General features: G+C 55.8%; 1 protein-coding gene across 1 annotated transcript in view; it reads right to left on the bottom strand.

Annotated features, from left to right (window-relative positions):
- The window catches only part of ZNFX1 (zinc finger NFX1-type containing 1), a 107,640-nt gene extending 98,867 nt beyond the window's left edge, over positions 1-8,773 (bottom strand). The window contains exon 1 of the mRNA XM_063147516.1: positions 8,755-8,773. The gene's annotated coding sequence lies outside the window, so the exon portion shown is untranslated. The remainder of the gene's footprint in view (positions 1-8,754) is intronic.
- Positions 8,774-20,842: the final 12,069 nt, after the last annotated feature.

Raw genomic sequence — 20,842 nt, 5'->3', positions numbered from 1 at the left:
TCAGTGCAGCAGCAACCCAGGCTGGAGGGCTGGGGCTGGGGAGTTGTTGCCATAATCCACACCAAATTCAATCTCACCCTAATCCTGGGATAGGCTATGAGGGCCTGCATCTCATGTTGGACTAAAGAAACAGATTGGGGATACTATCGGTGCCCCAGCCACCCTCCTACCCAACGAATTCCCTGCATGAGCTGCCTGAAGCAGTCTCACATGTGATGCTGGAAAACCCTAGGACCGTGGTCCTGGGAGATTTCAACGTTCATGCTGAGGCTGCCTTAACAGGACAAGCTTGGGACTTCATGTCCTTCATGACAACCATGGGGCTGTCTCAGTTTGTCATCGGTCCAATGCATAGGGCTGGGATGTTTTAGGGTGGATTCCTGCATTGAGCAGGGGGTTGGACTCGATGGCCTTGTAGGCCCCTTCCAACTCTGCTATTCTATGATTCTATAGGGCAGAGAACACTCTTGACTTGGTATAACATGCGGACAAACTGGAGCGCGTTCAGAGGAGGGCAACCATGATGATCAGGGGTCTGGAAAAAAAGCCCTATGAAGAGAGACTGAAACAACTGGGCATGTTTAGCCTGGAGAAGAGAAGATGGAGGGGAGACATGATAGCACTATCTCTTCTCGATCCTCCCAGAGTGCAGGACACGGAATAATGGGTTCAAGTTACAAGAAGTCAGATTCTGGCTGGACATCAGGAAAAACTTCCTGACCGTTAGAGCAGTATGACAATGGAACCAGTTACTAGGGATGTGCTCCGCTCTGATTAGGAGCGTAGAAGCAGTAGCGGATTGGCCTGCTCCGCCTTACCCAGAGGCGGAGTAGGAGCGGACCGCGGACCCCCTAGAAGCAAGGCGAAGAGAAGCGGCCATTTTTCGGAGCTCCGAGTTCAGGCGGAGCGCTCCGGTCGCCATCTTGAAAACCTTTCGCCATAGGATTGCATTGCGGCAAATAATCGCGCATAACTACGTTGTTTTTGAAGCTATCATTCTGAAAATTCTTGTGCACAGAGAGTCGTGGATGGGGGTCATTTTGAGACCACTCTCACCTCTCTGCATCGTACGGGTCACGGGCTATATTTTTGTGAAAATCGGGTCAACCGCGCGGCTCAAACTGCGTTTTCGGCTTTTCGCCCATAGGATTGCATTGAGGGAAAGAATCGGGGATAACTGGGGGGGGGTTTAAGCTATCATTCTGAAAATTCTTGTGCACAGAGAGTCGTGAATGGGGGTCATTTTGAGACCACTCTCAACTTTCTACATCGTACGGGTCGCGGGCTATATTTTTGTGAAAATCGGGTCAACCGCGCGGCTCAAACTGCGTTTTCGGCTTTTCGCCCATAGGATTGCATTGAGGGAAAGAATCGGGGATAACTGGGGGGGGGTTTAAGCTATCATTCTGAAAATTCTTGTGCACAGAGAGTCGTGGATGGGGGTCATTTTGAGACCACTCTCAACTTTCTGCATCGTACGGGTCGCGGGCTAGAAGTTTTTAAAAAATCAGCGGGAAAAATACCTTTTTCAAAGGGCTGAGGGGCAGAGTCAGCTCCCGGTCATGATGATCCCAAAGTTGGAGGAGGGCATAGGCAAAACAGGTAACTTGGGATTCTGGGAAACTTCTCTTTCTTCATCTGAACGGGCTTTTCCCCGTGTTTTTTAACACACCTCGCAGGGATGTTGTGTGTGGGGTGCCCGATTTTCAAAAATTCGCCAAAAATCAGGGGATGATGGGATTGCTTTGAAACTTGGCGTGCGTGTGTATATCCCCATGAGGTGTCATGGTGCCAAACATGAGGTTTCTAACTTGAACAGAAAAAAAGTTGTATAATTTTTTAGCTTTCAATGCAAGCCTATGGGGGGGGGAAACGGAGCTCCGGATCCGGATCCGGAGCTCTGGGCGGAGCGGAGCGGAAGTGGGCGGAGCGGGGGCGGGGCGGAGCGGCCCGATCCGAAAAATGGCGGATCTGCAAGTGAAGCGGAGCGGGGGGTCCGTGCACACCCCTACCAGTTACCTAGGGAGGTGGTGGGCTCTCCCACACTAGAGGCCTTCAAGAGGCAGTTGGACAACCATCTGTCAGGGATGCTTAAGGGTGGATTCCTGCAATGAGTGGGGGGTTGGACTCGATGACCTTATAGGCCTCTTCCAACTCTGCTATTCTATAGTCTGTTCTATTCGCTACTATAGTGGATACCCTGGAAGACAGAAACGAACTTCAAAGTGATCTTGATAGGCTGGAATGCTGGGCTGAGAACAACAGAATTAAATTTAATAGGGATAAATGCCAAGTTCTACATCTAGGAAATAGAAACTAAATGCACAGTTACAAGATGGAGGATACTTGGCTCAGCAATACTACAAATGAGAGGGATCTTGGAATTGTTGTAGATCACAAGCTGAATATGAGCCAACAGTGTGATGTGGCTGCAAAAAGAGCAAATGCTATTTTGGGCTGCATTAATAGAAGTATAGCTTCCAAATCACGTGAGGTCCTGGTTTCTCTCTATTCAGCCCTGGTTAGGCCTCATCTTGAGTATTGTGTCCAGTTCTGGGCATCACACTTCAAGAAGGGCATCACACTTCAAGCAGAAGTTGAGGGGGCAGGATTGCAGTTTGAGATTGATAAACAAATGGTCAAAGAACACCTAATTTCCTTGAATGAGTTCAAATCTCCAGGGCCCGATGAACTGCATCCAAGAGTAATGAAGGAGCTAGCGGAAGAACTCTCAGAACCTTTGTCTATTATCTTTGCAAAATCATGGAAGACGGGTGAGGTGCCAGATGACTGGAGGAGGGCAAACGTTGTCCCTATCTTCAAAAAGGGCAAAAAGGAGGAACCTGGGAACTACAGACCAGTTAGTCTGACATCCATCCCTGGGAAAATTCTGGAGCAGATTATAAAGAAGTCAATCTGTAAACACCTTGAAATCAATGCAGTGATTACTAGAAGCCAACATGGATTTGTCAGGAACAAATCCTGTCAGACTAATTTGATCTCATTTTTTGATAGGATAACCTCCCTTGTGGACTGTGGGAATGCTGTGGACGTCATATATCTTGACTTCAGTAAAGCTTTTGACAAAGTACCACATGACATTCTGATTAACAAACTAGCTAAAAGTGGGCTAGATGGAACAACTATTAGGTGGATCCACAGTTGGCTACAGAATCGGACTCAAAGAGTACTTATCAATGGAACCTTCTCAAACTGGGGAGAGGCAACGAGTGGGGTGCCGCAGGGCTCAGTCCTGGGCCCAGTGCTCTTCAACATTTTTATTAATGATTTGGACGAGGAGGTGCAGGGAACGCTGATCAAATTTGCAGATGACACAAAATTGGGTGGGATAGCTAATACCCTGGAAGACAGAAAGAAAGTTCAAAGTGATCTTGATAGGCTGGAGTGCTGGGCTGAAAACAACAGAATGAAATTTAATAGGGATAAATGCCAAGTTCTACATTTAGGGAATAGAAACCAAATGCACAGTTACAAGATGGGGGACACTTGGCTCAGCAATACTACAAACGAGAAAGATCTTGGAATTGTTGTAGATCACAAGCTGAATATGAGCCAACAGTGCGATATGGCTGCAAGAAAGGCAAATGCTATTTTGGGCTGCATTAATAGAAGTATAGCTTCCAAATCATGTGAGGTACTGGTTCCTCTCTATTCGGCCCTGGTTAGGCCTCATCTAGAGTATTGCGTACAGTTCTGGGCTCCACAATTCAAGAAGGACGCAGACAAGCTGGAGCGTGTTCAGAAGAGGGCAACCAGGATGATCAGAGGTCTAGAAACAAAGCCCTATGAAGAGAGACTGAAAGAACTGGGCATGTTGAGCCTGGAGAAGAGAAGATTGAGGGGAGACATGATAGCAGTCTTCAAATACTTAAAAGGTTGTCACACAGAGGAGGGCCAGGATCTCTTCTCGATCCTCCCAGAGTGCAGGACACGGAATAACGGGCTCAAGTTAAAGGAAGCCAGATTCCGGCTGGACATCAGGAAAAACTTCCTGACTGTTAGAGCAGTGCGACGGTGGAATCAGCTACCTAGGGAGGTTGTGGGCTCTCCCACACTAGAGGCATTCAAGAGGCAGCTGGACAACCATCTGTCAGGGATGCTTTAGGGTGGATTCCTGCATTGAGCAGGGGGTTGGACTCGATGGCCTTGTAGGCCCCTTCCAACTCTGCTATTCTATGATTCTATGATTCTATGAAGGATGCAGACAAGCTGGAGCGTGTTCAGAGCAGGGCAATGAGGATGATCAGCGGTCTGGAAAGAGCTCTATAAGGAGAGAGTGAAGGAACTGGACATGGCTCCTCTGATGCCATGTTTCTCGCCTGCCCAAGGGCCTCTACTTCCCTTGCTCGGCTTTGTCCATTTTCGTCTGCTGCCCCTTACGCCTGGAACGCTCTTCCAGAACATTTGAGAACTACAAGTTCAACCGCAGCTTTTAAAGCTCAACTAAAAACTTTTCTTTTTCCTAAAGCTTTTAACACTTCATGTTGTGCAGACTTCTACTGTTACTTTCTACTGTTAGTTTTACCCTACCCTGTGCCTGCTTACCCTACCCTGTACCTGTTTGCATTCTCTTCCCCTCCTTATTGTATTACTATGATTTTATTAGATTGTAAGCCTATGCAGCAGGGTCTTGCTATTTACTGTTTTACTCTGTACAGCACCATGTACATTGATGGTGCTATATAAATAAATAAATAAATAAATAAATAATAATAATAATAATAATAATAATAATAATGTTTTGTTTTGAGAAGAGAAGACTGCGGGGAGACATGATAGCACACTTCAAATACTTGAAAGCTTGTCACACAGAGGAGGGCCAGGATCTCTTCTCGATCCTCCCGGAGTGCAGGGCACGGAATAATGGGCTCAAGTTAAAGGAAGCCAGATTCCAACTGGACATCAGGAAAAACTTCCTGTTGTAGAGCAGTACGACAATGGAATCAGTTGCCTGGTGAGGTTGTGGGCTCTCCCACACTAGAGACCTTCAAGAGGCAGCTGGACAACCCTCTGTCAGGGATGCTTTAGGGTGGATTCCTGCACTGAGCAGGGGGTTGGACTCAATGACCTTGTAGGCCCCCTCCAACTCTGCTATTCTATGATTCTATGATTCTATGACTGCACCTCAGGTCCATGGCTGCTGAACTGGAGTCCCACAGGGTACAATCCTGTTTCCAGTTATTTAACCTCTATTGGGAATGGTTATTAGGACATTTGGGACAAGGTGTCACCAGGATGCTGATGACACCCAGCTCTATTTCTCTGTGACATCTGAATCAGGAGAGGCCGTGCATGTTCTGAAGCAGTGCCTGGATGCAGTTATGTTTAGGATGAGGGCGCATAAACTGAAGCTGAATCCTGATAAGACAAAGGCCCTATGACTTGGTGGTTCCCAGGTCCAGGAATTGGCGTGTTTGCCTTTTCTGGATGGGGTTGCACTCCCGCTGATGGAGTGGGTCCATAGTTCGAGGATGCTCCTGGATCCATCTCTGTCTCTGAAGACCGAGGTGGCCTCAGTGGCCTGGGGTGCTCAGTACAAACTTTGGGTGGTGTGCCAACTATACACATTCCTAGTTAGGGATAGCTTAGCCACAGTGAGCCATGCACCGGTTCCCTCATGACTAGACAGCTGCAATGCGCTTTAGGTGGGGCTGCCCTTGTGTGTGGCTCAGAAGCTGCAGCTAGTGCGGAATGCGGCAGGAAGGGTGCTTTCTGGGACAACCCGCTATGCTCACAAACACTTGTGTTCAAGGGACTGCACTGGCTGCCTATTTGCTCCTGAGCCACATACAGGGTGACGTTATTGCCATACAAAGCCCTGAACAACTTGGGGCCAGCATACCTAGCTGACCACCTTCCTGTATACATCCCCAGGTGGTTTTTAAAGATAATCAGAGGAGGCCTTAGCTTGTCATTCCAAAGGGAACGGAATGTTGCCATGAAGAACCTGGACCATGGCTTCTTGGTAGCGTCACCCACCCTCTCGGAAAGCCCCCCCCCACCCATGCAATTTGGGAGGCAGAAATTGTGGCATCTTTCAGATGCCTCCTAAAAACACACCTTTTCACTCAGGCTTTTCCCCATCTGTAAGTCAACTCGTCATCCATTGCGCTGCTCCTTAAATCGTTTCCACAGCAGTTTTTAAAAAAATTTACTTCTATTTTTTTAAAAATATTGCATCTAAATGTATTTTCATATTGTGAACCGCTGAGGGATTTTAATGTATTCTTTGATATATAAATACCACAAATAAATCAATGATACATCCTGCGGCCGGTAGAAGTGCTGCCATCCACGCCTGGAGCTGGGCAGCTTTGCCCCTGCGGGTCCCACCCTGGGTCAGCAGGCCAGCCGCTTTTCAGCGAGGCCTTTCGTGGCTCATGTCACGGCTCATGTCATGTCTGAGCAGTTTTGCCAATGTGTGGGAGAGATGGAAGCACCCAGAGCAAGTCAGAGGGAGCTTCTGACTGTCAACTCTGACAGACAAAGGCAGCCAGAGAAAGCCAAGAGCAGAGCCGCTGCCCTGGCCCTGCTTTCCATCCCGCCCCGGCCCAGCCCCAAGGAGGAACGAAGGCCCGCTCTGCTCTGCAGACTCGCTGTGGCCTCCAGGTGCTAAACGCTCTGGGCGGTGCTATGCTGGAATGAGTCTTCAGCCTCACTCTAGGATTGTAGGTCCACCTGCCCTGCGTTCCCCCCCCCCCCTATGAAGGTCACTGCTGAGAGAGCTGTTCCCTGCTCCCCTGGCCGCCCGTCTGCACCTGGCCTGGAGGGCGGGGCTGGCTGCGCACCTCAAGGGTGTTGCTGCGGGCAAGGTGGGTTAGAAGGGCCTCCCAGGTAACCAGCTCTTTGGATTCTGTTTTTGCATTTCCTCTTCTCAGATCACTTTATGATGTTAGTCAGTTTAACCTTAAGACCATATTTATTAATATTTGTATGGTTATTTATATTTTGTTTACTTGAAATTGTTAATGAATGATCTTGAAATTCTGCATTTTATTCTGTAACCCCTTCTGATGTTGTGAGTCGCTTTGAAGAGAGTGGACCAGCGAAAAGCCGCACACAGATTCGCTACCGCTGCTGCTGGGGGCACCAGAGACCGCTGCGCCCCTCTCTTGAAAATAATAATAATAATGGGGCGGGGTCCTCCTCCTCCTCCTCCCTCCCTCTTCGCTTCTCCTGTATCGAGCCCTGACCTCCATGAGCTTGTAAAGGCGCGCGGGGAGTAGAACCCCCACCCTGAGAACCGTCTTTTTCATGGGGTGGAAGAGGGTTTCATCTGCCTTTTGGGCATTTAGGGCTGGAGCTAAACTCGACGGCCGGACGGCGGGGAGGGGAGGGTCCGCCCCCGAAGAAAGGAACGAGGGAGCTAGCCGAGGGAGAAGGGGCCGCGAGGCGGCAGCAGCAGCTGCACGGCGGCTCCGAGGCGGGCGTCCGGGTCCTCCCTCGCCATCCACGCGCAGGGGCCGGCGACGCCCACCTCGCCTCGCGCCGTCCACACCGGACAGCCCGGGCCGGGCGCGGCGCCTGAGCGCCAGCAAGCAGCGAGCGGTGTTGTGGCCACAGAGCGCCCGCAGGGGGCGCTGCGACACCGGCAGTGAGTGACCTCTCGGCTCGCCAGGCGATGATCCGCGAAAGACCATTGGCCACAGTGGGGGGGGGGGGCGAGGCCGGCCCCTCCGCACCTTCAGCACGGTCTGCACCCCCCACTCGAGCAGTCAGTCAATCAATCCCCGTTTCCTCCTTCCTCACTTCCCTATATCAGAGGTGCCCTAAAAGTTGTCACGCGTACACCTGAAGCGGAACGTGTGAGAAGCCCCCAATAAGAGGGAGCGGACACTGCCATTGCGGGGCGAACGTGGGGGGCGGCGGCGGCGGAGATGGCGACCGACAGCAGGCTCTTGACGAACCTCTGGGGACCATGATCCCAATGGAAGACTCAAGCTGGGCTCAGCGTCAGCGTGAAACAGGGGAACGTATAACAAGGGCGGCAGTGCCTCTGAGTACATGCGGAGTGCCAGACCATCCGCACGGAATGAGCTCTGGCCGCTCCTTCTAGAAAGGATGGCGTTCTGCAGCCGCACCTCGCTCTCGGCGTAGGAATCGCGCCTTGTTATCCAGGCCGGCCGGTAGGCGGGCAGCCCCGAAGAGAACTCCCCCCCGCCCCGCCCCCGGGGACCCCGTCCAGTCCCGGGCGGCGCTAACGCTCGAGATTGCCGGAGAAGAAAGCTTGCCGCCAGGGGGAGACAAAGAGCCGCCGCCGCCGCCGCGGGGTTGGAGTCGCCAGCAGAGGGGGGCAAAGAGCGCCAGAAGCCTTCGGGGCGGCAGGCAGGCGAGACCCCCCGGCGGCGGCAGAAGCAGCCCGGCCCGGACCGTGGACCTGGGCACGTGGGCGTGTCTGGGCTCCAGCGCCGGCCAGCGCCCCGCCTCCGCCGCCGAGCGCCGCGGCTCCTGGCACGGAGCGACCGGCGCGGCTTAGCGCGCGCGCTGCCCACGAGGCTGCCTCCATTCCGCGCGCCTCCCCCGCCCACCTCCGGCTCCTCCTGCCGCCAGGACCGCGGGCGAAGCTCCTCCGCCGCTCCGGCCGTGGGCTTGGCGCGCTCCAGCGGAGCCCCGGCTGAGCCGGGCCAGGCGAGGCCAGGGCTGTCCTCGCGCCGGCGCCGGCTCGCCTCCGCTCCCCTGCCCGCCTCCGCTGCGCCGCCTCTCGCCCGGCTCGGCCGCCACCGAGGCTCGAACAGCCGCCGCCGCCGCCGCCGCCGCCAGGAGATGCGCTTTTCTGGGCGCCGGAGCAGCGCCAGCCGCCGCCCTCCTGCCTTCGCTCGAGGTAAGAGGCGCCGCGGCGCGTCAGGCCGGGAGGTGCTGGGCGCCCGCCCCGTCGGGCAGCCGAACAGGGCGCCGCCGAGCGGTGCAACTTCCCGCCGCCGCCGCCGCCGCCTGGCAAACTTTGCCGCCGCCGCCGCCGCCGCGTTCTCCTTGCCAGGCTGTCCGGGGTGGGGTGGGGGCGTCGTCTTCGGCTCCCTGCCTGCTGGGGTGGGGGCTACATCTCGCTTGCCTGCTGGAGCGGGGGCTGTGCCGCCCGCCGGGCCGAGCGGAGCCTCCCTGCTGCTGGTGTGGTGGAAGCGCTGTTTCGAGCGGGGCCGGGGCCAGAGGCGCCGCGGGCGGCGGGCAGGGCTCGGGCTCGCCTCCTCCAGGCCGGCGCGCGGTCGGGGGTGGGGGTGGTGGGGGCTCCTTCGCCCCCGGAGGCCTGCGTGGGGCTCCCGTCCAGGCCGTGCTTGTTCATTTCTGCGGTGCTCGGCGCGGCTGGCTCTCCGGCGAGGGAGGTGACTGGACGAGGGAGAGGCCTGGATCCAAAGCTCCGCTTAGCCAGGAAGCTCTGGGCAGCCTTGGGTGCCTCTCCTGTGCCGCCTAGCCTACCTCGCAGGGCTGTTGTGAGGTTAAAAGGCTGCCCCGAACTTCTAGGGGGAGAGTGGGATGCACATTTTTCTTGTGCCGGAGGAGGGGGGTTGTGGGACAGTGTTGCTGCCAGGGTTAGTAGACGCCTCTCCGAGAGAAAGACTCAAGGCGTTGCTTCGAGCAGATCTCCTCCCTAAGGCGGGGGCCTCAGTGACCCCCCGTCACATCCCTCTTTGAAACAGCCCCCTGGGAGCAAACCAGAAAGAACTGCCCCTGACCCCTGCAGGCCCTTGCTCCAGGCTGGGCCGGGCGAAGGGGCCCTCTGGCCTGTTGGTGCCCCTCTGGCAGGCTGTGTGTGCATGTGTGTATGTGGGGGGTGGGGTGGAGGGGTGCCTGAGGCAGCAGCCCTGTGCAGAGGTTGTGGGTTCCAGGGGCCGCGAGACAGACCCTGGCTCCTCTGCTGAGGTGGGCGGGAGGCTGGGCTGGGCTTTCAGCACCAGCTTGGATGGAGAGGCTGCCCTTTGACAGGCTCCGGGCCCCGGGAGGCCTCCGTGAGTAGGAGCAGCCCTGCCCTGCCCCCCCCCCCCCCGCTTCCTAGGCCACGATTCTAATGCTCCCCAGCAACCAGGGCAGGGAGAGGCCTGGCCTGTGTGAGCCTGGCGTTGGGTTCCCTGGAGGCTCACAGCTCTCTTGGGTGTGAGGGGGACTTTGGATCCCCCCCACCCCAGTGTTCCCCTCTCATGGAAAAGGACCTGATGTGGGGCAAGAGAGAAACATTGGTGCCCCCACCCATGCCGCCAGTCTCTGCCCCTCCTGTGGTGAGGACAGGTGTGCCCTCCCCTTCATTGGAGTGATTATTTGGGGCAGGCACATGGGTAAAAAGAGGGAGCACAGGGAACAGAAGGGCAGGGCGGGGGGGGGGGAGGGTTCTGGCCAGAGACTCTGTCTGGCCTGATCCCTCTTGGCCTGTCTTCACCCGGGTGCTGGCGGAGTCAATGTGCTCACCAGTCCATGCGAAGGCCTGTGGCGGTTGGGCCCAGTTCCTGTTGCCCCCACCTCACCTCACCCCAGAATGCCCCGTTCGTCCTGGATCCCAGATGGCAGAGGGGGCACCGGGCCGTTCTGAGTGTAGCGTTGCTGATGTCTGACCCGTCTCCCTGTGGCATCGCGGTTCCTCCTTCCTCTGAGGCGTGGAGTAACATGTTGCGGCATGTGGATTTTGCATGCAGGACGATGAGGTGCTTCTTAACGTGAGGCAGATTAAAAACCCTGGAAGTGTGGCAAGAGGCCCCTCTGGAGGCGTCCGCATCTTCCGCTGCTTGAAGGAGGCTCCAGACAAATGCGTTTCTGCAGCACTTCTCAGCCTGCCTGGCTGGCCAGGTAGCACCGCCAGCACTGCACCTGGATTCGTGAGGGGGGGAGGGCCTGCCCTTCTCTCCTGCCCCTCCCTGCCTGACCCGGTCTCAATCCCAGCACGCACGGGCAGAAGCAGGGCAGAAGCAAGGGCCAATGGGTGTCACTTTTCTGTTTAATCTGCGCCTGGTCTCCTGGCAAAGGGTTGGAGGGCGGCAGCCGCTGCCCATCTGGGAGTTTGTAGGGAAACCGCTTTTGTGCTTCAGCGCTGGAATACTTGCTTTAGCAGCAAAACCCACAGGCGGGGGCTGCTCTTTTCGCCTGGCACTGTTCCGTCCAGGCGCCCAAATAATGTTTGATGGAACTGGGACGGCCAAGGCAGGTCAGGAGATTGGATCGCCCTCCGCCTTGGAGTGCTGGAGCCATCTGGGGCTGCTCTTCTGTGGGGCTGGGGATTTGCCTGGCGACTGCTGCTGCGTGGATGTCTGCTCCTTTGCTGGCAGGCAGGGGGGCAGAAAGGCTGTGTGTGTGTGCGTGAAGAGCCGCGCTGCTAACTTGGGTGCGGATCAACTCTTGGCAGCAGGGAACTCTCGGCTGCTCCTTGCTTCTCCTGTCCGCCTGTTCTTGCCTCCTGATGGATGGGTGAGTGAGCGGGGTTGGGGTGGGAGGTGAGTGGGGTGGGGTGGGGTGGGGTGGGGGCTCCCTGTGGTTGCACTCCCCAGACGCCTTGCTTTCCCTGAGCTCCTGGAGGCAGGAGGACCTGAAGAAGGGAGGGGTTAGGCAGGGTGTGTGGGTGTGTGGGTGGCTTTACCTTTATTGCAGAGTTCTACCCTGGGTGTTCCCTGGAATGCCAGGATTGGGGTGGACGGCAGCTGGGAGCTCAAGCGAAGGCTCCCGCGGTGCCCGGCTTTCGTGCAATGGGGCGGCTGGCTTCCTTCTGCTCCTGAGCGGCAGGACGGAGTCCTTGGCTGGCTCAGCTGCCCTGGACTGATTTTGGTTCTCAGAGTGAAGCTGAACGGCTGCCATTAATTTGCGGCAGCTGCCAGTTGGCTGAGTCGTGCATGGGGGCAGTTGCAGGGGCCCCTTTGTGGGGCTGGCCTGGAGCTGGCGGTGTGTGGGGCCATCCACGGCAGCGTCGGCCCTTGGGGGTGTGGTCAGGGGCAATGCTGTTGTCCTGCCCTGCACCTGGCTCTGGACATGTTGCGATGGTCCGCCTGGGCTTGGGAGTAGAGCAAGGCCCATGTCCAGGGTCTCCCTGTTAACTGCTACCAGCAAATGGAGCCTCCAGCTGCTGAGGCAGTAGATCTGTGACTATCAGATACTGGGATCAAACATGAGGCATGTGGGGGGGGGCGGGAGGGCTCTTGCCTCCGTGCCCTACTGTTGTGGGCCTCCCAGGGGCCTCTGGGGGTTGCCAGACCGATCCAGCCAGTCTGCACGTCTTGCCACGTTCCTACCCAAAGTGGCATAATGTGGCAGCAAAGTGGTTTGGGCGGACACAGTTATTTTATTTATTTACTGTACTTCTAAACTACCCAGTCAATGGTGTTCTCTGGGCAGTGTACAATGCATTCAAAACATGCCGTACGGTGATTAAAACAGTGCAGAGCCATGAGGGCCCCTCTTCCAGGGGAGCCTGCCGAAGAACTGGGGCGCTGCCCCTGGCACCTTGGGACAGGCTCCAGGCCATGTGGGCCCTGGGGGCCACTGGGCGGGCGTTGGGAGGGACCTCTCGAGCCTTCCTTCCTCTGCCCCGATGGAGAGAGACCCCGGCTGGGGCAGGTTTTGGCTTTCCGGGGCCGCCCGGCACATGTGGGACAAGCCTGTGCGGAGGATCCCCAAGCAAGCTGTGCCGCTGGGCTTCCTTCCAGGTGTGTCTTGGGCGTACCTGGCCGGGGCAATTCCTCTGGGCTGCTGGCTTTGCAAGAGCCTCTTGGGAGCGATTCAGCTGAAAGATGCACAGTTGCCAAAACACACAGGGAAAAGTCTGTTGGGATTCGGAGCAGGGAGCCGCGGTGCTGGCTGGGAAACTCCTCAGAACGCAACGCCAGCACCTAGGAGCGGGAGGTGGGTCTCCACCCACGGGCGGCTGAGTGGGGCCAGGAGCCATGGTTGGCTCCTCCGTACCGTTCCCTGGTCAGTTGGCAAATCTCGGCCAGCTCTCCCTCCCTCCCTCCCCCCACCGCCCTCCCAGTGCAGCTTCTCCTTCCTCATGAGAAATTTCTGGCCCTGGTTTCTGGCCCCGTCCAAGAGCCTGCAGTGCCCTAGTTTGCATGCAGGAGGCTGGAGCAAGAGAAGCCTTTAAGCGACGACATGTTGCCGATACCTTTAAAAGCCCCCGGGAGCAGAAGTGCTTTGCTCCTTGCTCAATTGCTCTCTCTCTCTCTCTCTGGCACAAGGGCCTCCTGGCTCCCCTGTGCAGGAGATGAATGAATCCCTCCCAAAGGCGAAAAGTACAGCAACGGCAGGGAGCCGGAGCCGGCCCCAGACCAGGAGCGCTGCGTGAGCTCCAGCTGCAGAGGTGCCGGTGGCGTGGCCTTGGGCAGCCTCACCCACCTCCCGTGGCCGGCCGCTGCAGGGTGGAGGGATGGCCGAGGGGCTCCCCTAGCCCCCAGAAGGCCTGGAAAGCAGATGCGTTAGAAGGAGGAGGAGGAGGAGGAGGAGGCCACCGGCCAGCTGGAAAATCTGTTTGGGCTGCTGGCCCACCAAGGATGGAGCTGGGCCCTTGTGGGCAATAAAGAGGCTGCAGAGAAGCCAGATGACAACAGAGGACGCTGGAGCCGTTCCCACGTATGAATCATCCGGATCAGGAGATAAATCTGAAGAGTTGTTGCCACCTGAAGTGTCCGTGAAGGAGGCCCAAGAGCAGAGGTCAGAAAGGAGAGCTTCAAGGATGGGATTTTTAAAACCAGAACAAAGGTGGGGGGTGGGGGTGGGGGGCATTCAGCCTGGCATTCTGCACCCCCAGTGGCCAAAGAGATGCTCCAATGGGAAGCCCACGAGCAGGACAGGGTGCAGGCCCATGTTCCTCAGCAACTGGTGGACGTAGGCCCTCTGATACTGGAGGTGGCACATAGCCATCAGGGTTAGTAGCCACTGATAGCCCTCCTCCAGGGACTGATCCAATCCTATTTTAAAGCCATGCAAATTGGTGGCCATCATTACATCTTGTGGCAGTGAATTCCACCTTTTAACTATGCACCGTGTGAAGAAGTTCTTCCTTTTATCTGTCCTGAATCTTCCACCAATCAGCTTCATTGGGATCACGACCCCGTTTGGTTCTAGTATTAAGGGAGAGGGAGAAAAATCTCTCCCTGCTCACATTCTCCACACCAGGCAAAATTTTGTACACCTCTGTCATGTCTCTCCTCATTTGCCTTTTCTCTAAGCTAAACAGTCCCAGCTGTTGTAACCTTCCCTCGTAGGGGATTTGCTCCAGCTCCTCGATAATTTAGTTGCCCCTTTCTGCACTTTCCCCAACTCTACGATCCCTTTTTTGAGGCGTCTCGGTTGGCCACTGTGTGAACTAGACGGACCTTGGGTCTGATCCGGCATCAGTGTTCTTCTGCTCTGCTCAGAACGGCACATGGTATTCCAAGTATGGTCACACCGTGGACGCGTATGGAGGCATTTCCATCCCTTTCCTGCTAATCCCCAGCATGGACCGTGGCTTTTCCCATGCAGGTGTTTCCCTTGAGCCCGTCCTCCGCAGCCCTGGGAGCCCTTTCGTGCTTTAGGCACTGGCCGGTCTCGGTGCCTTCCAGGCGAGGCTTTGACTGTGCTCTCGCCCTGCCGCCTCATTCACAGAATCTTATTGGGGAGGGGGGCGGTGAGGGGGGGGAGTCCAGGCACCGTTGCCCTTCCATTTGCATCATTTCCCCATCGTTTGTCTTTTCTTGACAAAGACAACTTGCTAAGGAGGGTAAGACGGACCAGCTGCACTGTTACCTTTTGGTCGGTAGCACACGAATGCCTCCATCTGGAAGCAGCCAAAGATCCCATCGGCATACGTGTAGCGTGAGGAGTTTTGCCCCAGCGGTGCCTCGTGTTACATTTGCCTGCACCAAACTGCATTCGAGATTTTAATGCCCATTCCCACAATTTGGAAAGAACCTTTGGAGCTGTTCGCAACCCCATTTAGTTTTAATCATGTTAAATAATTGGTTGTTCTCGGCAGACCTTAAAAGGTTGTCACACAGAGGAGGGCAAGGATCTCTTCTCAATCCTCCCAGAGTGCAGGGCACGGAATAACGGGCTCAAGTTAAAGGAAGGCCTTCAAGAGGCAGCTGGACAAGCATCTGTCAGGGATGCTTTAGGGTGGATTCCTGCATTGAGCAGGGGATTGGACTCGATGGCCTTGTAGGCCCCTTCCAACTCTGCTATTCTGTGATTCTATGATTCTATGAGTCTATGATTCTGTGACCTGCCCACCCCTCACTCATGTACTCTACAAGCGAGTTCAAAAGCCCGAGGCTCTGAGGCACCTCGTTGAGCCCCCCCCCCCCCGTCTGGATCCCTCCATTGGGAGAACTGGCCGTTTACTCCTGCTCTCTGTTTCCTGCTCTGTAGTTCCTGATCCACCTCTCCTCTTAGTCCATGCCTGCTGGCTTTGCTCAGGAGTCCTTGATGAGGGACTTTATCAAAGGCCTTTTGAGAGTCCAGGTAAGCGACGTCCATCGGATCACCCCCATCCTTGTGCTCGTTGACACTCTCAGAGGACTCTGAAAGGGTAGCGAGACAAGTCTTACCTTTGCTAAAGCTGTAGTGATTCTTTTCAGCAGGGCTCTCCCACACTAGAGGCCTTCAAGAGTCTGTCAGGGATGCTTTAGGGTGGATTCCTGCATTGAGCCGGGGGTTGGACTCAATGGCCTTATAGTCCCCTTCCAACTCTGCGATTCTATGATTCTATGTGCTCGATAATTTTATCTGTAATAATGCTTTCCACCTATTTACCTGGAACAGCTGGTAAGTTAACTGGCTTATAATTCCCTGGTTCTTCCCAGGATCCACTTTTTAAAATTGGCATTACACTGGCCTCTTTCCAGTCCTCTAGCACTGAGGCTGATCGTAGGGTCATTTGCATATTTTTCTTAGAAGATCAGCAGTTTCACATTTGAGTTCTCCGAGAACTCTCGGGTGGATACCATCTGGACTCGGTGGCTTGCTTGCTTGGGGTCTGAAGCGGCTGGCTGTGGCAGCAGAGGGCAAACGAGGTAGAACTTGCTTCCTAGCAGCCCTGCCTGGGAGCAGGGCTTCGGGCAGGAGTTTCTCCAGCCCTGCCCAGACGCTGCCAGGGATTGGCCCTGGGGCTTCCTGCAGGCCCAGCAGGGGCTTTACCTTGCTAAGCACCCATGTTTCCCGGGTGGGTGGGTGGGTGGGGAGGCTGCCGATCACTCGTGTGGGCTTTTCCTCCATCTGGGCAGAGGGCGGGACGCTTAGAAGAGCCTCCAGAGAGGCCCCTGGCAGGGCAATGGTGGGCCGGATATCCCAGTGTCACTTCTGGCAAGCTGGCGGGAGGAGCTGTGCGGTGGGCCAAGGGCAGGAGTGGACTTGGAGGTGGGTCATTGTGTTAGGAAGCAGCCGGCAGGGGGGGTTGTAAACCGCCCAGAGAGCTTCAGCTATGCGGCGGTATAGAAATGTAAATAATAATAACACTAATTAATAATAATAATTTTGTCAAGGGAAGTCACGCCTTGCCAACCTAAGGATGGTTGGAGGGGTGCGTGTCCTGAAACCTTGTGAGTCTGGGGGTGTCTGTCTGTCTGTCTGTTTCTCTTTGAGTTGTGGTTAATCCAACATTACTGAAACTGGTGTAGCTGCTTTGATGTTCTGCATGCTTTATGCTCTTGTCTTTTGAGGGTTATGGCCTACCTGTTTATCAGCTTTGGCTATGCGCTGTTGTACTGCCAGGGGCCTTTCTACTATTCTTTGATTCTATTTAAGGTGGATTCCTGCATGGAGCATGGGGTTGGACTTGATGGCCTTATAGCCCCCTTCCAACTCTACTATTCTGTGATTCTATGACAACGAGGAAATGTAATATGTCAGGGGAAGACAGACTTCAGGTTTATAGGATCTATTTTGTTTTTTTACTAGAACCCCAAGAACCATTACCTGCACATTACTTCAAGCGTTCTTCATTTCAGCATCCCAATTTGGAGTCTTTTTGTGGTTGCTCTTGTTAACCAAGTGGGACTAAACAGTCCATGCTGATCTACCAAAAATCGCCCTGAAACTTCAGCTGGTCCAAAACTGGCCAACAAGACTGTTAACCAGGATTGGCCGATACCGTCCTGTCATGCCAGTATTTTTCTGCCTGTCAGTCCATTTCTGGGCTCTATATTGGGATGACGCTTTAAATCCCTTAGCGGCTTGGCCAGGCTCCCTGAAGGACTGCCTGTGCCCAGGTCTCCCTAGAGCCTGCCTGCTGTGGCCTGCCCATCGGCCACGTGAGGTGCAGATGAGTGGGCCTACTCAAGGGAGGAGGAGGAGGAGGAGGAGGAGGAGGAGGAGGCCTTTTCGGTGCTGGCGGTGCGTCTTCGCTCGTCCTCCCCAGTGGGGCTCGCCTGGCACCCACATGACGGTCTTCTTGGTGCTGGGTGAATAGTGTTTTTTTTATTTTCCCAGGCATTTTAATCGTGAGACCTTTTAACTCTGTTGGATTCATGTTTTGTTGCAGATGGTTTTATTTTAATTTCCATTGTGGCTGTTTTATTCTCTTTTGGTAATTCACTGTTTTAATATTTATGGCTTTACATTTTTGTTGCTAACCACCTAGGGAGCATCAGTTACTGGGCGGCATACAAATATTGTAGATATAAACGAAATACGTGCAGCGGAATTTCCCCGTTCAGAAACCCTGTGACCAGAGGCAGCCGCTGTGGCTGTCGGGGTTCAAGGGAGCTTCTTTGCAAGAGCGAGCAGCCAGGTGAAAGAGAGGCGGTGGTGGTGGTGGTGGTGGTGGTGCATGTCAGCGTGGCTCTCGGGGGCACGCCGGCCTGAGGCCTCCTGGGGCTTCGAGTTCTTGCAACTGGTGAATCGGGGAACTGTGTGAACATAAAAGCCCCCCACTGGTTGATGACGCCTCTGTCTTGCCCGTCCTCCAAGGAGCGGAATCGGTCGGTCTGGCCTGGCCTGGCCTGGCCTGGCCTGACTCAAGGCCACCTGTGTCAGGGCCAGGCAAGGAACTGGTGCAGGACAGAGTGCTGGGGGTCGTCCAGGGGGAGGGCAGATGCAGGCTGGGGCCCGACTGAGCCTTCTGCCCGATGGGGGCTGGAGGGAGGATGCAGGCTGCGTGTGTGTGTGTGAGGACCACAACTCCCACAATCCCTATCCATTGGCCACACTGGCTAGGGCTGATGGGAATTGGAGTCCAATGGCATCGGGGGCTACAGCTTCCCACCCACCCCAGTGTAGGCAGGAGGGTAAGGCTGGTGGTGAAGGAACAGGAAGGGGGAGGCTGGAGCAGGGTTTGGGAGCCACACGGGCAAAGCCAGCTGGGCGGTTTCCTTGGCACAGAGACCTAGGCTGGCCAGGAAGTGTTCTCGCTTGGCTGTGGCAGGCTGAATCCCGGGGCTGTTGGTGGGGAGGAGCCCTCGTGCCCTGCTGGGGCCTTGGGAGAGAAGGCCTCCCTCCCTCCGTCCCCCTCTCCCGGCGCCTTCATTCCCCACAAGGGGCACCAGCGCGTAGCCCAGGATCTGAGCCTGGGTCCCCCAAATCCAGAGCTGAGAGTTGCCTCTCGCTGTCTGTGGCTCCATAATAAGTCACCATGGCTGAGTCTGAGGCAGCAAATCCCAAGTATATTTACTTCCCATTGCAATAAACATGATTAGGATCAGGCTGTTAATCATATTGCGGAGGCATAATGCCGGGGAGTGGGCAGCGGAGAAGCAGATGGAATCTATTGTCAGGCTTGTGAGGAGGGGGGAGAAGCCCAGCCCCCCCCCTGCTCTCTCTCACTCGCTCCTGGTGGGCTCAGAATCAGCTGCTGCCGCTGCTGCTCCAGAAAGACATTTGGGGGAGCCCTGATCCGGTCCCGGACAGTGTTCAGGGTGCTCAGGTTTGGCTGAACTCCGTGCTGTCCATCTGTCCTGTTTGCAGGGCTGCTCCTGGAAGGGAAACATGTGCTCCGGGTGGGGGTGAGGGTGGGGGTGGGGGTGGGGTGGGGGGTGGCTTTGCAAAAGTGCTAAGCGCCCTTTGGGAACCTGAGAGTCTCTGCTTTACTGCCTCTATTATTTTCCCTGAATAATAGGCGGGGAACAAGACTAAATGAAATATGATACATAAAATTAGTTAACAGTGCATATAAAACCAACACAATCTTAAAATAACATGGGCGTTCTCATGCGGCCCGCCAGCTCTTGGGCATCCCAGCTTTCTTTTCTGAAAAAGAAATCACTAGTCCTCATGACTCCACGGAGAAGAGATGTGGCAAACCATGTGGTCCTGCCTGTCGAGCGCCTGAAACCCACCTCCTGAGCGCCGGGAGCCTTGCATGGCCGTGGGGAAGGAGGGGTGCCCAGCACTTTTCGGAACGGGAGGGTCATTCTGCGTCACGTGGGATGGGCAGGGAAGAGGGTCTTCATCCCAGGAAAGAGAGGGCAGGAGGGCAGGGGCCGGCTGAGGCTGCCTGCCCTGGGGTGGAGAGCCGTGGGGGGTGGTGGGCAGCCCAGGAGGTCGGTGGGTGGTGGTTCCTAAGCAAGCACACGCTCATGACTCCCTCTCCGTGCACAGGCCGGGTTGGAATTCTCTTGCCACAACCTAGAGATGAGCAGCATTAACCTGGCCGTTCGGGTGGGGGGGTGGAGGTTGTGATTTCGGGATGTCCGGAGCTCAGCAGCTTTCTTGTCCTGGACCCTGCTGCCCCCCCCCCCCCCCGTGTCTGCCCTCTGCAGCTCCCTGGAGGAGGGGGAGTGTGGCACCGTGAGCTGCCGGGATCATCCCCAGGGCCCGTGGGGCCTGTTTGTCTGCGCAGAGGAAATGGAGCGGGGTGGGGGGTGGGGGCTGTGGGTTCAGCCACAGGGAAGGCAGAGCGGCAGCAGAATTCGCCTCTGCAGAAATGTATTGAGTGCGTGTCAGTATTAGCAATGAGTAACATTTGGATTATTTACTCAAGTAATGCAGGAACAAAATATTTTACTGACTAGAAGCAGAGTCTTCTAGGCTTAAATGCTGCAAAGCAGTGAAGGAGGCTGAGCGATACCGCTTTCGGAAGAGCAGATGAGGCCAGCTGCTGCGCGCCCTGTTTAATTCGGAGGGAGGCAGCGGGGCCCCTTCTCTGCATGCACCGATCCTGCCTGGATGGCTGGCATCTTCAGACACACGCCTGGTCTGTGTCTCCCTGCCCTTCTCTTTGCTCTGCCTTTCTGGGGACCAGCGCACCAGTGCCGGTGGCGGACCCGGTCGTCAGATGGGGGTCTGCCCCAGTCCTGTCTAATGTGGGGAGGGGGGCACCCGCAGCCCCAAAGTTGCCCACCGGCCTCCCCACAGCCCTGCCCTGCCTGCACGGCCCTCCCGTGCTTAAATGGCCCTCAGCCCTGCTTGAGGCAGGATTGGAGCAGGGGCCTGAGTAGCCCTGGACCCTTCGGGGTGGGGTGGGGGCTTAACCTGAGCCCGGAGTGGGATGGGGACCTTCACCCCCTATTGCACCTGGTTTGCCTTGATGCAGGATGTACTGTGGGGCTTGAGCGTCTTTTCAGCCAGCGGCTTTATTGAAGCCCCCCCCCCGGGGTGGGTGGGGGCAAGGGGAGAGGCCTGCTTTCCAGAGGCCAACCTTGACTGGGCAGAAGATAGATCCAGATCTTCTAGTACATCGCTGAGTGATTTGCAATAGATTACCAAGGGTTTTTCCACTCCCACGTGTTCAGCAGCAGCAGCAAGAGTTTCCTCCCCCCCTCCCCCGATTGCCGCCCCTCTGAATTAGGCTGCTGAGATGGAAGAAAGGTTGGAGGGGAAACCAGGAGTGAGTTTTTGTGTGACAGGTCTGTGAGCTCGGTTTTGATAGGGAGAACAAATTCCTGGGTGGAGTATGTGGCTGTAGGCACCCATGTTCCTTAATTTTAAGGGGGAGGTGTCGCCC

This window comes from Elgaria multicarinata, chromosome 1, assembly GCF_023053635.1.
Source record: "Elgaria multicarinata webbii isolate HBS135686 ecotype San Diego chromosome 1, rElgMul1.1.pri, whole genome shotgun sequence".
In the NCBI taxonomy this organism is placed as follows: domain Eukaryota; kingdom Metazoa; phylum Chordata; class Lepidosauria; order Squamata; family Anguidae; genus Elgaria; species Elgaria multicarinata.
The sequence above is the reverse complement of the archived record's forward strand: the minus strand, read 5'-3'. Positions and strand labels throughout refer to the sequence as shown.